The sequence below is a fragment of the Meles meles genome, chromosome 7, assembly GCF_922984935.1.
Source record: "Meles meles chromosome 7, mMelMel3.1 paternal haplotype, whole genome shotgun sequence".
Taxonomy (NCBI): domain Eukaryota; kingdom Metazoa; phylum Chordata; class Mammalia; order Carnivora; family Mustelidae; genus Meles; species Meles meles.
In genome coordinates, this window is record NC_060072.1 from 32,056,686 (window position 1) to 32,076,194 (window position 19,509).

Sequence of the window (19,509 nt, forward strand, 5' to 3'; positions counted from 1 at the left end):
TTTCTGTGACTGAAGTACAACCTGTTTTGTGGTTCTGTTGTACCAAAACTTTTCTCAATTTGAGAGAAAGTGTATCTCTCTGAAATTTCTGTCACTGCTCTGATTAACTTTCTGAAATAAGACAAAATACTGCTATTCACAGAAACCTACAGATAAAAAGATAACTAACTTATTTCTCTTTACTTTTCTGCTATACTAATTTAAATGTGTATTTTTCTTAAAGCACATACTTTTAAGAGTGCTTCAGTGACCACCATACCATTGTCAATGTCCTTTTCTGAAAGCAATCCCGGGATTTGGCATAATGCTGTACATATGCTTTGAACAGAATGTAATTGAGGAGAAATGTTTCTTCTTGGCAATGGGCTTGAAATTCTCATCAGTTTGAATAATTTGGAATTCTGATGCATTTCTTTAAGGAGGATATAATCCTAAACTTTGTAATAGGATATAAATAATTTTGGGAAGCTTGTTTTCCTCAAGTCCTGGAACATTATTTTAGCTGTATGCTGTGATTAGAGAGAAATGAATGCATATTTGTTTAAGTCACTGTCAGTCTGAGTTTCTAAATCATATTGCTAATAAAGACTCTCCCTTAACAAAACCAGTTAGGCCCATCTAAACTGTCTTCTCAACCTTGGCCATTTTGCCATGATGGCATTGCCCAGTTCTGGCAAAATTCTGCTAAGTCTGTTTAGCAAGAAGTCCCCCACTCTTGATATCTAATGACTCTTGGTATCTGATCAGGTTCCTCATCCCCACGTTCGATATGTGAGTGTTCGACCTGCTTTTAGCAAGAATCTTATTTTCACTTTGGCAAGAATCCCCTGTTGATGTCTCTTAATATTTTTTCGTCTACTGGCTCCCTCTCTCTGTTCTTTGGTTACAAATCAGCTGTCTTTGGTGTATTTAGAATTGAGCCAGATTTCTCTCCCTTGTTATGATAGTCTTGACATCATTCGCAACGTCCTAAATAAAGTCTTCCTTACCATTTTATCAAGTATGAGAATAATTTTTAACACTACTAGACCTAATATTTTCTGTCTCAGAAATTAACCTTTGAGGACTCAGTGATGATCATGCATCTAGACTGATTTTAGAAGAGCTTTTTTCTTTTGTATTGACTGCTTTACCATTATCTGCATTAATGGGACCATTAAGCCTGTGGGGCCCCATCAATAGGAAATATCTTATTATTTTTTGAGGAGGTAAGGAAAGTAATGCAGGATACAGACATGTTTTAATATCTACTTTCCCAATAAGTTTCTCTTTTAAGAAATAATTGTTTGAGAGAGTGTATTTTGATTGCCCTGGTACATATTGTAGAGGTTATTAGAAATTGAAAATGTGCAGAGAGAAATATGCAGTACCTTCTGCTTGTATCCCAGACAAATCTGGGACATCTATTCACTTTTCTCAGTTTCTGGACTTAGTCATCCCATTGCTCCAGCTCCAGAAATTTCCTCTCCAACAAAATTATCAACCAAAAGCCAAATAGTTTGGTTTTGGCTCTAAGCCACAGATTTATAGAATTTACTGCACCTTTTGGGATTTCTTTTGTGTTGTCTCTCTTTTCCCTTTGGTCTTCCCAGCTTTTGATAGATACAGTCTTTTATTTGATCTGGAAAAATCAAAAGCCTGGATCCTGGCCAGAATGAGTCCTGTAGGGTAGATATTTAGGAGAATTACATGGAAATAATGCTAGTAGGTCAATGAAATGAAAATATAAAGTCAATTTTAAACAAGAAGTTTCTATGTTAGTAAATATCAGTATCGTTAAGATGTCAGAGATTCTGCTGGGAAATATTTACACTTTCTAGAAAAAATTGTTGTTTTATTACTACCAATATTTTAATTTTTAAATAAAACATGGAATCATAGAATGTAAAGATGAATATATACTATAATATGTTAAGGGAAAGATTTATCTAATCCTTTGGATAAGATAACAGATCTAATTATAGATATCACTAATTACAGAATGAATTAAAATAATTTTGGGAGAAAAAGAATATTTGGAGATACACATTGGGACCAAACCCCATAAAGAAGGTGGGTTTTAGAAAAATAAAATTCCTGTTTTCCCAGTAACCATGGGAAAAATTAAATCTGATGACTAAAATGTAGACAAAATTTATTATGGATTTTCAACAATGGCTATTGAATTTTTTTTTTTTTTTCTAGGAAGACTTTGTAGAAGAATGAAGAGAGTATCTGTAAAGTAGAGGGAAATGTCTATTTCTGGATGGCTTACAAGATTAAAGAACAGGATGAGAGGAGTATGGGGAAGAGACAGAGACCGAGTATCAGGTTTATAGTAAAGAATTAGGTTGTTGCTGATGCTGCCCTGACCATTTATTTCGCACCACTTTGCAATGCACTTTTAAAAGTCTGGTTGCCAATTGTGAAAGAAGTAGAGAACTGAAACACTCAGATAAAGCTGTTTCTGCAAATGTATCACTAGCTTGAGTTATCTGTATAGTTGTTATCTGGATAGTTGTTTTTTGCACATGTAGATAATTATTTTTGTGTTGTTGAGGATAGGCATGGGAAAGACATTTTTTAGCTTTGTTTTAAATATGTCTGGTGTGTGGAAAATGGCTTTTTGTAAAATAACTATTCTTTACAAATGATTTCCAGGCAAAATGCTGTAATTCCCTGATCCACTGGTTGTGATATGGGACCCGCCCATTCCATGTTATCCTGAAGGCTTTGTTCACTTCAGGGAGCTTGTTGATTTCCCAATCCCTGAACATATGCTTTCACAAGAATGCACTCTCTGTGTTTAATTTTGTTTACCTTTGTGTAACTCAGCACACACATAAGACATTTCTTTCCCAGATACAAATGCTGAATGTCTTATGGATATTTATGAGGCAAAAAAATCTTTGGGGATGTGACTTTTATTTTGAATGAATGAATAGATGGATGAATGAATGAATGAATGAATGAACAAATGGCAAAATCCCAAAGAAACCGGCAAAATCCCAAAGAAACCAGCAAAAGAGGATTGGCAAATTTGTGGGCTATGCTTTCAACACTCTTTAATTCCTTCAGGAATTATAAGCTAGCAGCAAAAATCCACTCTCTGAATATATTATGAATCATTTTTTATTCCTTTTAAGCAGAATCAAAGTAAGGAAAATATTTCAAATGCATATCTAATTATGATTGTTCGTCATCTTCCATCTTGACCTGAATCTTCACATTAACCCTCTTACCCTGACAGAGAGGAATCAGGAGATAGACTTTGTTTCATCTAGTTCTCCTTGGACCTCATTTATTTCAATTTCATTACTAACAAGACAACATCTGTGTTGTCTTCCCTTTTACCTTAGTTCTTAAATTCATCTTCAGAAATTGTATGAGGAGGTAGTTGGAGAATTTCTTAACCTCTTGTTTTATTCTCCGTCAGCTTATTCAGGAATAAAGATCTTCTCACCTATTTTTAAATTGTATAACTTTCTTAAACCAAGCACATGATGACTCCATTCTGGTTAGTAATTATTTTGAAAGCATCTTAGGTTGCATTGATTACATTTGCCATAGAATATAAAAGTTGTCACTCATGAGAATATTTAGAAAGATATTTCCATTTCAGTTTGTTACATTTTGGTTTTACAGTTATTTTAAAATCATTTCAGAAAGTAAAAATATTTAAGAATTTCTACCAAAGGTCAACATTATCTTTGATTTACAAACATGTGTTTGCAGAATCTAGTAAGTGGTGATATTTCATGCTTTGGGCCTTTGCAGGTCATATGCTTAGAATCACCTCCCTTCACCTGTACTCCCGGAAACCACTAATAAACTTTAAAATTATCTCCTCTTTCTTCCTAACATTGCAAAAATAGTACTGACTATAAGAAAACTTATACAAACGTCTGCATGAAATTTAATGTATCTGTATTTCTATTAAGTGATTAAAGTGCTGCCTAAACTCATTCTCTCCACCTGTTCTTTGAATCCATCCCTTGTCGCTTATTTCAGGACACTGCTTCTGCTATGTCCCCAATAACTTCCACTCTAGTTTTGTGCTCCTCTTTATAGCAAAACTCCTCAGAAGTGTTGTCATTATTAGCTGGCTCAACATTTTCTATTTGTATTACCTCCTGAATCCATTTCACTTGGACTTTTTGTCAGTGTATTACATTGAAACAGATCTTTTCATTGTCATGTATAAACTTTTTTTTTTTTTAAGATTTTATTTATTTATTTGACAGAGAGAGATACAAGTAGGCAGAGAGGCAGGCAGAGAGAGTGAGAGGGAAGCAGGCTCCCTGCCGAGCAGAGAGCCCGATGCGGGACTCGATCCCAGGACCCCGAGATCATGACCTGAGCCGAAGGCAGCGGCTTAAACCACTGAGCCACCCAGGCGCCCGTCATGTATAAACTTTAAATCAGCAAATCTAAGGGCCATGTCACCTCGAAGCAGTCAAGCTATTGGTGGTATTTGACCCATTTGAACCATCTTTCTTTTGAAAATCTTTCCTTAGATTTCTTTCAGGACATAATTCTCTCACTTTTCTTCTTAGATAATTGGCCACCCCTTCTCAGTCTCTGTTGCAAGTTCCTGTTGTGTCTTCATTCCTTAAATATTAATATGTGCTGGGACTCCAGCTCTCAGATCACCTTTTGGCCTATTTATATAAATTTTATTAGATGATCTCATCCTGTTTCATGTCTTTAAGTACTGTATACCCATTGACAGATCTCACATTTCTATTTCTAGTACTGACTTTCTCCTGAACTCTCTAATTATATATCTAATTTGATATATTTCCACTTAGATTTTAATTGATTTATTAAGCTTAAATTTCCCAAAGTCAAACTCATAGTTTCTATGTTCCAAACTTGCTTCTCCCATGATGCTTTCCCTCAGTAAGTGATAGTGAAAATCTACCAGTTAACGAGGCCAGAAAACTTAGAATCACTCTTGATTCCTCTTCTTCTTTGATAATGCATACCTAATCTATCAGCACATCCATTCTCCACTACCTTCGACATAATACTCCAAATCAAACCACTTCTAATCCCTACCACTGCTACCCTACTATAAGACATTGACCTTTATCACCTGTATTATTGCCATATCTTTCTAACTGACACCTCTGTTCCTATTTGTTATGTTACTAAAAATTAGAAGAAATGACAAAGAAAATTAATGTATATATAGGTGAATGCTAATTACACTTACATTGATCTAAGGTATTTTTATTTTTAGAAGGAGTAGAGTTTGGTGTTAGTTTTTGTTTAAACTTTGCAGAATGTGGCTCCATAGCTCAGGGGTTAGAGCACTGGTCTTATAAACTTTGCAGAATGCAAAAATCTGCATAGGGATCTCCTTAAGTCTTTGAGTACTAAACCATGCATGAGAAGGGTAAGATTCCATAGGGCTATGTGAAGAATGAAAAGTGGGGAAGAATCATCATGTTGAAACTTCACAGTAAATAATTATCAGGAACAGGGCTGAGAGACTCTTGAGTCTGGTCAGTCAGAATGGAGAGACCATGTTGAGAACTCAGGAAGTTCCACAGAGAAATTAGGTCATGACAAAGAAGTGGAGCTAAACTAGGTAGAGGTACACAAAAGAGGATCTATCCAAGTGGTAAACATGTCAGTAAATATGAAAGACTTTGTTTTATTTTTATTTTTTTAAATTACTCTGAAAAAATATTATGTATTTAAAGCAAAATAATAGCATTGTGTATGGGGTTTGTAATATAAGGAGAAATAAAATTTATGACAATTGTAATAAAAAAATGAGACTGGAGACTGATAAGTTAAATATGCATATTTTGCCCCATAGAACATCTCATAAAAGGTAATTAAACAAAAGCCAAAGACAAGATTTAAAATAACATCAAAATACTTCATCCAAGTGATGGAAGGAAACAAAACAAAACAAAGGAACTATGAGATAAATAGAAAGCTGGTTGCCAGGATAAACTTAAATCCAAGTATATCAATAATTATATTAAATGTAAATGAACTAAACATGCCAATTATAAGGCAGTGGGCCTCAGAATGGTAAAACAAAACCATTTCCAACTATATATTCTCTTTAAGAAACATATTTTAATTATAAAAACACAGATGATTTCAAGGTAAAGGGATGGAAGAGAATATATTGCTCAAACTCTAATAATAGGAAAGCTGAGGGGGTACCTGGGTGGCTTAGACAGTTGAGTGTTTTACTCTTGGTTTCAGCTCAGGTCATGATCTCAGGGTTGTGAAATTAAGCCCCATATGGGACTCTGTGCTCATTGGTGAATATGCTTAAGATTTTCTCTCTTCCTCTTCCACTGCTCCTCCCCTTGCTCTTACTCTAAATAAATGAATAAATAAATAGATAAAATCTTTAAAAAACTAAGAAAGGTGAAATGCCCATATTAATATCAGATAAAGTTGACTTTGGTATAAGAAATATTCCTAAAGATGGGTGACATTTCCCAATGATAGGAGGGTAAATTAATTAAGAAACATAAGAAGCCTAAATGTCTATGCATAAAACATAAAAACTTTAAACACATGAGGCAAACACTGACAAAGCTGAAAGGAACAGATACATCCACAGTTAAAGTTGGTAATTTTGATTCTCTTCTATCAGTAATATAGCAGGTAGACAGAAAATCAGGAAGTGTGTAGAATACTTGAACAACACCATCAGCCAATTTAACCTGATTAACATTTATAGAACACTATATCCAGTAACTTATTACTTACAGTTGTACATGGACCATTAACCAGGAGAGACAATATGGTTGACCATAAAATCTCAGTAAATTTAAAAGAAGGGAAATAACTCAGAGCATGTTCTCTGAAGACACAAACTTAAATAAGAAATAAATAAAAAATATATCTGGAAAACCCCAAATATCTGGAAACTTTGCACAATAGTTCTAAAAATCTCATGGGTCAAAGAGGAAATTATAAAGGAAATTACAAAGTATTTGAGACTGAATGAAAATAAAAGCAGCACCTATTAAATTTTGTGGATTGCAGCAAATGCAATATTTTGAGGAAAATTTGTGTTTTAGTTACTTATATTGGAAGGGGAGTTTGAGATCAGTGATCTAGACCTCTGAGCTCACACTGTAAGAAGCTCAAAATACAGTAAATTTAACACAAAAGAGTATAAGGAAAGAAAAAAAAAAACAAAGACAAAAATAAAACTAAAAGAGAAAACTGTAGAAGATGGAGAGAATCAATGCAGTTAGTAGCAGTCAATTTGAATGACAACACTCAAGCCTTCTCAAAATAAAAGTCACGAATGTCTAGTATATTAATATACAGCATGTAAAGTTTATGCGTCATTAACCTGCCTTTGATTTTGCTTATATGTCGTTTGGTTTAAAAGGTTATAACACTGAAAGGTTAGAACGCTGGCAGATGCTTAAATCTTACAGGAAAGGAGTTATTACTTTTATGATTCCCAGATTACATTTTATATTAGATTAGAAAAAGTGGTGGCATTTTTTGGCCAGATGATAAGTTTTGTTTCTGCAAAAGCAGGAGACACTGAAGAGGAAGAAGAGGGTGTGAGTGTGAAAATGCCTGCTGGAGCACTGCCTAGCACAGGCCCAGAGGAAGGTGGTCTCTTTATGACCTCGGAGGGTTGGCCTGGACATGATAACCTTTCCACAGTTTTCTGGGCATGGAATTCAGAACTCCTGTACAGCATGTTTTCCAAGGTCTCTTGTCCAAGCCCTTAGCACCTGGACTTCATCCACCAGCCAGGTGCCACCTGCTTGCAGACACTCCCCATTTGGCCTGTGTACTCCAAAGGTCTCCTGTCCATACTAGCACCTGGACTTTCACTTCATGCTCATGCCATCAGTTGCTGATCCTTTGCATTCTGGAGAGTGTTCTCTTGGTTCCTAGCAATCCAGAGTAGCTCTGGCCTGGCCAAATCAATAAACTTCTCTGCTACCTGGTAGCTGAAACATGCCTTCTCTAGGAGTTCTGATTTGACCTCCTGTAGGTACTCTCCCTCGGCAGTACAGTGCCATCTAGCTTCCTTATATCTTCCAGATAGTCTTTTGTTATAGATAACCACTCATTATAGTAAGTGCTTCCTGTTTAACCTACTGTGGAGTTTTTAACCCCTGCCTGGACCTGGACTGGTAAGATGGATAAATGTCAATGTTCATATAGTAATTTCAGAACAATCCTTTTAGAATTATAACAATCTTTAGTTTAGATTTTGAGACATCTTGAGTATGCCACCATCCTCACCCCTCCCACCCCCTAAATCTAATCAGAATCTCTGGCATGGTTTTGCTATAAGGGACATATTTAACAATGTAGATATAAAGACACAGATATGACATTTGGTGACCATGGGACTAATATTATATAATACTGGATATTTTTCTCACTTTTTATACAAGTTATCTTTAAGATGAAGCACATTTATAATTCATCTAAGGACCTTGTAAGACTGAGACACTCAGATTTGTGAACCTGAAAAATATTTTTTAGCTTTCTTAGTTGTCTCTGATACCTATATAAGGAAAGACAGTTTTGTTAAAGTTTATAGGCTGAATCTGACTGTCTGGGTTTTTTAAAAATAATATAGAACTTAACGTAAGTGTTCACTTTATTCACATGGACATAAACATTGCCAAATGATGACAAGAACAATGTTATTTAGTATTGCCTACAAGCTAGCAACATCAGGATCATCTAGATGTTTTATGGAAATGAAAATTTTCATGTCCAAACCTAAACCAAGCCCCTAGGAGTGAGTGTTCAACAAATCCTCCAGGTGACTCTTAGTCCAAATTGTAAGAAGCACTGATGCCTGTGGGAGATGCCCATCATTTTCTCCTAGATTTTTAACCAAGTGGCTTAGTATTCATAAACCTCTGGAATCTGTAGATTTCTAATAGAAAGTCAGTGAAAATTGAGTTAAACAACTCTTCTCTGTCCCTGGATTTTGAAAGAAAGAACAAGTAACTATCAAGAAACAATTGATTATGAAGAGTTTTTTTTTTTAATGTGGTTGAAATGAATGCGTCCCAAGAGCAGACTTCTTTACTCTCTCAGAAATATGTTTAACTAATGCCTTTGCTGTTTGTTTTCTCTTTCCGTCTTTATCCCTTTTCTTCAGCATCTCCTGTTTATGGAGAAACACCATTTACCACCTGGCAATGAAAATGCCACCTACTTTTCTAACCCAAATATATAGTGTAATCTGGGAGTCGTAAAAATAGCATCTCTTTTCCCATAACATTATACTATCGGTCAATATTACAACCTTTTAAACCAAAACACATAAAAACAAAATCAGGGGAAACCTTAGTGATGCATAAATTTCCCATGCTATGTATTAATATGCTGGACATTTGTGACTATTACTTTGATGGGGCTTGAGTGTTGCCATTCTAGGTGATTCCTACTTACACTGACATGTCATTACTTTTCTTTAATTAACACTCTGGGACTTGGGGGATCTTGTGGAAATCACATATTCTGCACAAAAAGCTCCCTTTAGCTCATTTATTTTTATGTCTAAAGTGTTTTTCTTTATGTGTGTTTTATTTATGCTGAAGAGATTAGTTCAGTATGCAGTCAGTGATAGAGGAGAAAGAGTCCAGTTTTGCCATTTCTAACCTCTCACATTCTTCTTAGACTTAATGTTAAAAGCTGTATTTCTTACCCTTGCAGAGCAAAAGATAAAATGTTGTGTGTCTGCCAGGAACATTGAAAATAGTGTAAATTAGCTATACACCAAAACTGTTTTCCAAATATGATTTCACTGTATGGTATTACTTGTATTTGCATACTGCCAAAAGAGTGATTGTTAGTTTGTATGAAATTCTATAGTATTAGCCTTAAAATGGGAAAATGCAGCAAAATTATAATCATATGATCACTAAGGGCAGTATTTCAAAGCAGTATTTACTGATAGAACTTTGCTGTGCTTCTGTTCAACGATAATTCATTTACCCTTTCAGCAGAAAATGGGGAAGGCTAACTCCTTTGGGAAGCAGAATTTATCATGCAACATGTTTTGTACTATAAGGGAAATAATAACAATGCTCTTTCTACATAAAGCCACTTTCTCCTGAATGAAGCAAAGTGGTTTATGTATAGGTTGTGCAGAATCCTCTTAGGATCTCAGTGAGGAAAGGATCAAATTCTGTGTACTTCTATGATAAATACTTGGGACCCGGAGAACAAAATGACAGGCAGACTCACCAAGAAAATACTTGATCTTCTTGAATCCAGGTTTAGTACACTACTCATGTTATTTTTAATTATCTGGTAATATGAAAGAAATGTACGTTAAATTGGAAAGTTTTAAAAATTAATTATATATGTTGCATGGATAGAAGTTAAGAGTATTTCTGTGCCAACTGAACAAACTAGAAAATGCACCTCACTCTTACTGGATCCTTCTGATTAAAACATTGGGGTTATTTATGGCTTAATTCTGTCTTGAATTGGAAAATGTTCAAAAACTTTCTGAAATTGTGCAATTTTAGAATTAGGAGATAATTATTTTTTTTAAATTTTTAAAAAGATTATTTATTTTAGAGAGAGTTGCAGGGGGAGGGGCAGAGATGGAGAGAGAGTCTTTTTTTAAAAGATTTATTATTTTAGAGAGAGGAAGAGAGAGAGCATGAGTGGGCAGGCAGAGGGAGAGGGAGAGCGAATCTCAGGCAGACTCCATGCTGAGAGCAGAACCCAGATGGGAGCTCGATCTCATGACTATGAGAGCACAACCACGAGATCATGCCCAGAGTGGAAATCAAGAGTTGAATGCTCAACTGACTGCACCACCCAGATGCCCTAGTAATTAATTTATTTTTAAGGTGAACATAGTGATTGGTACCGGGTAGGTATTCAGATTTACAAAACAACATTCAGAAATACTGAGTGATGTGACCAAGTTCTCATAATTAGTTGTGATAGTTCCAGGGCTCCTATGTCATACCCAGGTGCTCCTTCCTTTAAGGATCCATCTTGTTAGAAATTAACTTCACGAAATGAATCTTTGAAGACGCTAAATGCAAAACACCAAAACCAGTTTTATAACAAAGCCATACAAAAGACTAAAGAGAAATGAGAATTATGCATTTGGAAGGGCTATTCTGAGATTGTAGTGAGTGAAACATAACATAGGCAACAAGATAAGTATCTCTGACAACTAGGTATGTATACTTTACATTCTTTGTTTTGAAATGTTAAAAACTAATTGATTTTTTTTCTAATTTCTTTTATTTCTCAGTGATTTTAATTCATTCCAAATGTCTTATATTTGATTAGGATTTGGCAGTAGAGTCTTGTAAATTAGTTTGAAATTTTCTACTAAAAAGAATTTTGATTATTTATTTAGAAATAAACACTTGTTTTGTTGAAGTGATTCTATGATTCACCTGTGATTTAGATTTTAATAATATTTATTAGCTTTGGGGGGCGCCTGGGTGGCTCAATTGGTTAAGCGACTGCCTTCGGCTCAGGTCATGATCCCAGGGTCCTGGGATTGAACCCCACATCGGGCTCCCTGCTCAGTGGAGAGCCTGCTTCTTCCTCTCCCTCTGCCTACCTGTGTTCCCTCTCACTCTCTCTCTCTCTGTCAAATAAATAAATAAAATCTTTTTTAAAAAAATCTGTCTGACATTTAAAAAAATTTATTAGCTTTGAAATATGGGAAAATATAAGCTAAAAAAAAACCCCACGACACCCCATCCAGATAACATCCTTTTAAAAAATACATGTACATCATTTAAAAATTCAATGTAGAAAGCTTTAATATGAAAGATGATATCCTTCCTTTAAAACAAAACCATAATTAAAAGTTTCTTAAGTATTCTTTAAGACTTTTTTTCTATGCTTATACCAGTGTCTACAACATTATATCTGTTCTTACAGTGAAGAAACATTCATTATTCTATGTATGCTTTTCTATTTTCCAAGATCTAATTCTCTTGGGGCGCCTGGGTGGTTCAGTCCTTTAAGTGTCTGCCTTCAGCTTAGATCGTGAGCCCAGAGTCCTGGGGGTCAATCCCCGCATTGGGCTCTCTGCTCCTCAGAAAGCTTGCTTCCGCTGCTGTGTTCTCTCTCTCTCTGTCAAATAAATAAAATCTTTTTAAAAAGAGAGAGAAAGAGAGATCTAATTATCTTTATCAAGGGAAAAATGTACCCATTTTAAGTATATAATCTTAGGTGTCTTGATAATATGAATTTGTGTAACCATGACCACACCCCCAAAACTTCCCTCATGCCTCATGTTCATGAATCCCTTCTCCTACTCAGGTACTGTCACTACAGATTTGTTTTTCTTCTTCTAAGGATTCAAATAAATAGGATCATGCTGTATGTACTTTTGTGTCCCGGTTCTTTAGTTCTTTATCCCAACACCATTTATTTAAGAAGCTGTCCTTTCCCCACTGTATGTTCTTGGCTCCTTTGTCATAAATTAATTGACAATACATGCATGGAATTATTTCTGGACTCTGTTCTGGACTCTGTTCAGTTCCATTGATCTGTATGTCTATTTTTATTCCAATACTATACTGTTTTTATTACTATGGCTTTGTAGTATATTTAAATCAGGAAGTATGGTATCTCCAACTTTGTTCTTCTTTCTCAAAATTTCCTTGACTTTTTGCAGTCTTGTGTTTCCATACAAATTTAGGGTTGTTTGTTCTGTTTCTGTGAAAAATACTTTTGGCATTTTGATAGGGATTCACTGAATCTGTGGACTGCTGTGGGTAGTATGGCATTTTAATGGTATTAATTCTTCTAATCCATGAACAGATAATATCCTTCCATTTTTTTAGTTTTCAGTTTCTTTCATCAGTGATGATTACAGTTTTCTGTGTACAGGTTTTTCACCTCCTTCATTAAATTTATTGCTAGGTATTTTATTCCTTTTAATACAGTTGAAAATGGGATTGTTTTCTTAATTTCCCTTGTTGGTAGTTTGTTGTTAATATATAGAAACACACCTGATTTTTGTATATTGATTTTATGTGTCCTGCATCTTTACTGAATTTGTTGATAAGTTCTAACATGAATTTTTTTTTTTTTTTTTTTGGTGGAGTTTTTTTGTTTGTTAATATTTATTTATTTATTTTAGAGACTGGGGAAGGAAGAGAGAGAGAGAGTCCCAAGAAGACTTTGCCATCCTGAGTGTGGAGCCTGACTTGGGGTTCAGTCCCATGACCCTAACATCACAACCTTAGCCAAAACCAAGAGTCAGTGGTTTTGTGACTATGCCACCCAGTGCCCTTGGTAGAATTTTTAGAGTTTTCTGTATATGTCATGTTGTCTACAAATAGTGACAGGTTTACTTCCTCCTTTCTGATTTGAATGCCTTTTATTTCTTTTCCTTGCTTATTTGCTCTTGTTGGACTTCCAATACTATGTTGATCAAAAGTGGTGAGAGTGGGCATCCTTGTCTTTTTTTCTGATCTTGGAGGAAAAGTTTTTAGCTTTTTACCATTGAGTATGATGCTATCTCAGAGCATAGATACTTTTTTTATAGATGAAGAATCTAAAAATAGAATCTCTTCTATTTTTAGTGTGCTGGATTTTTTTTTTATTGCAGATGTGTGTTGAATTTTTTTCAAATGTGGTTTCTTCATCTATTGAGATGATCACATGCTTTTTTCTCTTTATTTTGTTAATATTGTGATAAAATATGATTGTTTTTTGCATGGTGAACTAACCTGGACATTATGTTTTATCCTTTCTATATTTGCTAGATTTGGTATGCAAATATTTTAAAGATTGTCTGTATTGGGGCACCTGGGTGGCTCAGTCTGTTAAGCTACCACTCTTGGTTTTGGCTCAGATCATGATCTCAGCGTCCTGAGCCCCCCTGCCTTGGCTCTGCTCAGCAGGGAGTCTGCTTACCTTCTCCCTCTCCCTTTACCCCTCCTTCCCCACTGCCCACCCCACTCCCATGCACACTCTGTCTCAAATAAATAAATCTTAAAAAAAAAAAAAAAAAAAGATTTTCTACATCTATGTCTACAAGTAATTTTGGTCTATGGTATTTCTTCCTTTTTTAAATTTTTTAATGTTTTTTGTTTTGGTTTTATTACGAGAGTTTTATAAAGTGAACTGGGAATTATCCTTCCTTTGTATATTTTCTAGACAAGTAGCTATAGGCTTTGCAGTATTCTTCCTTAAATGTTGGAGAGTTGTCTGCAGTACAAAGCATCTGGTCATGGAATTTTTTTTTTAGGGATATTTTCCATTGCAAATTTAATTTCTTTATTTAATATAATACTTTTTAGATTTTTAAATTTTTTCTTGTGTTAGAAATTTGTTTTTAAGGGTATTTTACATTTTAGAGCATTTTTACATTTTGTCATTTATTGAATTCTGTGGCATAAGATTGTTAATATAATCTTGCATTCTTTTTAAGGTTTGTAGGAGCTATAGAAATAGCTCTTTGATTCTGGATATTGGTGAGTTGTGTTTTGATCAGTCTAGTTAGAAGTTTATCAATTGTCATTGAAATATTTCAAAAATGAACTCAGCTTTGTTGACTTTCTTCTATGGCTTATTTACTCTTTCACTGATTTCTGTGCTAATTTAAAAAATTCTTCTATTTGACTACCTTTCTTTTTTTCAAAGCTTCATAAAGTGAAAACTCAGTCCCCTGAATTTGAACATTTCTTTTTGGTTGGTTTATGAAACTATTTTTTTTCTAATTTCAGTATAGTTGACCCACAATGTTAACATTAGTTTTAGGTGTACTGTTTCAACATCTCTATATAAGTTTTTTCTTAAAACTGTCTTGCTTGCATTCAGCAAATTTTATTTTTTGCCTTTTCATTGTGATTCAGCAAAAGTATTTTTTGTTTTCCTTGGTAAATTCTTTGATACATGAAATATTTAGAAATATGCTGTTTAACATACTATTTTAGGGACTTTCTTAGTAGTTTGTAGTTATTTAATTTAATTATATTGTAGCCTGAGAATATATTCTTGTACCAGTTCCAGCCTTGAAAATTTACCAGGGACTATGTTGTTTATGCAAAAAAAAAAAAAAGTGTATATTTTTGTAGCTATCTGGTGTGCTCTTCTATAACAATCAGATCATGTTAATTTTAGTACATTGTTCAGGTATTCTATAAACTTATTTATTATCTATCTGCTCTATCAGTTTTGTAAGAGGCATTTTTAAGTAATACTATAATTATGGATATATATTTTTCTCTTTTCAGTTTTATTTTCTTTATTTTTTATTTTTATTTATTAATTTAATTTATTATTTGCATACATATTTTTAATTGATACATTTCCTTGATGAATTTATACTTTTATCATGATAAAATTCTCTGGAAGCCTATTTTATCTTAAATTAATGTGGCCTGCGTAGCTTTCTTATTATTTGAATTTGCATGATATACATTTTCCTTCTTTTCACTTTTAACCTATATCTGACTGTCTCATTAAAGGCTTTCCCTTATAGACAATTTATAGTTTGGTCTGACAATATCTGCCTTCTAATTAGTGTGTTTAGACTTTTTATGTTGAATGTAATTATTAGGAGGTAAAATTTCATCATACCATCTTATTTGTTTTCTATTTTTATTTATTCATTTGAGAGAGAGAGAAAGACAGAGACAGAGGGAACACAAACCAGGGGAGAAGCAGAGGGAGAGGGAGAAGCAGGCTTCCTCCTCATCAGGGAGTCTGACATGGGCTCAATCCCAGGACCTGGAGATCATGACCTGAGCCGAAGGCAGATGCTCAACCACCTGAGCCACCCAGATGCACCTGTCCCACCAATTCTGAATTATTATTATTATTATTTTTTTACTTTTTACTGCTGTGATATAGGTTTTATATATTAACTTGGCTGAGCCATAGTCCTTAGTTATTCTACCAAATAGTAATTCAAGTTTTGCTGTATGGGTATTTTGTAGATGTGGTTAACATTTACAATCAATTGACTTTAGGTAAAGGATATTATCCTTGATAGTCTGGATAGGCTTCATACAATCAGTTGAAAGATCTTGAGAACAAAACTGAGATTTTCCTGAAGATTAAACTCCCCCTCTATACTACAGCATCTGCTCCTGCCTGAGAATTTCCAGCGTGCCATCCTGTCCAACAATTCAAACTTACCTACCCAGACTCCATAATTGCATAAACTAATTTCATGAAATAAATCTCTCTCTTTCTCTGTATATGTATGTATTCACATATAACTAAACATACATATGTACATATATATGCCATATACATATAGAGACAAACATGTTTGTCTATTTTTTTTTTTTTTTTTGGTGAACCCTAACATGGATTTTATTTCTGAGAGTATTTCTAGACGGAGAGAATCTTAAGGTTGAGTTTTTCTTTCTTTTTTTTTTTTTTTAAGATATTTATTTATTTATTTGTTTGTTTGACAGAGAGAGAGAGGGAGGGAGACAGCGAGAGAAGGAACACAAGCAGGGGTAGTGGGAGAGGGAGAAGCAGATTTCCCACTGAGTAGGAAGCCTGATGGGGAATCAGTCCCAGGGCTCTGGGATCATGACCTGAGCCAAAGGGAAATGCCCAATGACTGAGCCACCCAGGCGCCCCAAAGATAAGGTTTTTTTTTTTTAATTGGTTCTGAGTTTTTAAAAATTTGTTATCTAATATGATTGGATTTATAGACATTAATGACTCTCTTTCCAGTAGTAGAGAGGACATTAGTAATCTGTGATATGAATGACAATAGAGATAAGTAAAATATCATCATTGGATATTACTAAGCAAACACTGTTACGGACTAAATATTTGTATCTCCCTTAATGTGAGGGTATTTGGAGGTGGGAAATTTGAGATGTATTTAGGTCATGAGGATGGAGCTCTCATTAATGGGATGCCTTAGAAGAAAAGGCCAAAGAGCTAGGTTGCTATTTTCCAGCCACATAAAAATATGCATAAGAGGGGGCGCCTGGGTGGCTCAGTGGGTTAAAGCCTCTGCCTTCAGCTCAGGTCATGATCCCAGGGTCCTAGGATCGAGCCCCACGTCGGACTGTCTGCTCTGCGGGGAGCCTGCTTCCTCCTCTCTCTCTCTCTGCCTGCCTCTCTGCCTAGTTATGATTTCTCTCTGTCAAATAAATAAAATATTTTAAAAAAAATATGCATAAGAGGACAGCAGTCTGCATTCTGGAAGAGGGTCTTCACTAGAACCCAACTGTGTTGTCACCCTAATCTCAGACTTCTAGACTTCAAAACTATGAGAAGTAAACCTGCGTTTTTTATAAGCTACCCAGTGAATGGTTCTTTGTTACAGGATCCTGAACTGACTATGATAAAACCTATAGAAGGCAAGCTGACCATGTGCTCAAAATTAAAAGCAGAATTTATATGTTTAAATTTTATATATAAAATGCATAGCATTTGTACTTATAGAGTCAATTTAGGAGAATAATAGGTCAGTTGTACTGAATATAAAAATATTACAAATGCAAGTTTAAAAAGTTACCATTTCGTTAGTTTTATTATTTTATTATTTCTTTTTTAAATTACCCAGTGTTGTATTTATTCTTCTGTACTTCCTTTAAAATGTCAGATCAATTAAATTGGTTCATTTCTGTTATTCAGAAGGGATCCCATATGCAGCCTGCTACCTCTGACATGTGATGATGTATTTAAAGCTGAATTTGCAATTTCTCTATACTCTTCAATTACACAGGCACAGTAGGAGAATTTTTATCTCAAGTTTCCCTCCAGGTTGAATTATCTCCAAAGTATATACCCAAAACTGATGACAAATAATCTGTTGGTATTTAGTGTATGATATTTCAGCATGCATATAATATGTTACTGTATGTTTTAAAAATAAAGTTTGCATAAACATTTGTGGAATGACCCAAGTTTTGGCCATGGTTCACAGGAGTTCTGCAACATATCTTGTGGTGTAAATAATATCTTAGGACCCTCCCTTCCAATTATAAAATTCACTGATTCTAAATTTTAATTTTTAAAATTAAAAAAATTCTAAATTATGAAAATAAATACAGCATTGTTGGTAACTACTCACTGATTTGCTTTATTTACCACAATTCCAGCTTCACAAACAATATATATAGATTTTATATTGAACTTTCACATTAAGATTAGACCCTGCATTTTCTAAACAGTAGAAGTAGATGAGGGATTTAATATGACAGGTGTTGATTTAGTAGGCTCCAATGGAGAGTGAATTTTCTTCTTGACTATGTGCCTAATGCTTTTGGAAGGCATTGAGCATTTGCCTGAGGCTTGTAAACATTGAACTTTTAGTTCAAAATGCTAGGATATATATTATGCAATTCTTTGTGTGCTTGATTTAAAATAAAAGAAATTCCTGTAGAACTTTTCCTTATTAATCTACCCATTTTGATTCAATAGACTGTGACTCAGAGCTATGAAATTATATGCTGACATAAGTAAACCTAATACTTGAAACCTGAGGGTAACTTATTTTGACTTTTCTATCTAACTAAAGATAGAACCTCCCAAAATTAAACATGCGTTAGTCCCATTCATATATTTTTGTTGTTTCTTATTCCACTATTACCCTGAGAATATAGCATTATCTTTATAGTTTTAATATTAAAGAAAGGTTTATTTGAAGGTTAATATGACATATTTTAAAGATCAACAATAACCATCTGCTGTTTCTTTTCCAAATATAAACTAATTTTAACTAATAACAGATTCACTATATTTTTTGCAATGGAGGATTTTCATCTTATGCACATGCGCCAAATCCATATCTCAAAAACTCTGATTATCATTTTTTTCATATATCAGATCCAATTTTTCTTATCTTCTGGACATTTTTTATGTATATTCCCTACTGGACACAAACCCAATTTTGACTGTTCCCACCTCAAAACTACCTCTTTCTCTGGAATTCCTCTGCCTATAAACTCAATATTTTCTCAACCACCCAAATTTGAAAACTTAGTTATTTCTTCCTCCCTTACTACCTCTCCCCATCCAATTAGTTGTGGTGTCTATACATCCTAACTCTGTAAATCTAGACTTTTCCTTTGGATACCTTCTCCTGGCTTTCATTACTTTTCACTTGGTCTATTTAAATAATTTATATTTTCCTTCTGATATAACTTTGACATTGCTGCCAAATTGCTTTCAGCAATATTCAGTTCTAATATCATTTTTTCTGTTTGAAAAATGTCAGTTCCTTCCCGTTGCCTACTAAGGGGCACCAGGTCAGGCACAATCCCTTGGAACTGTTTCTGCTTTTTGGTTTTAGTCTTTCATAGAAGTTTCAGGGAGGGAATGCCTAGGCAGCTCCTCTTACCTTGTCTTCTTACCACTCAAAGTTAGGTATGGAGAATATTTGCATATATCTATGGTCTGCAGATAATAAAGCTACAACTGGTTAGCATAAAAACAAACAAATAGAGAGTGGCAGTTCCTGATTGTCTACAGCTCTGAAGTGAAGCTGTCAATGTAGATGGTTGAGATGCCTGAGGAGAACATGTGATTTTACCCAGAGGTTAATCAGAGGTTTTTAAAATATACAGTTAGAGA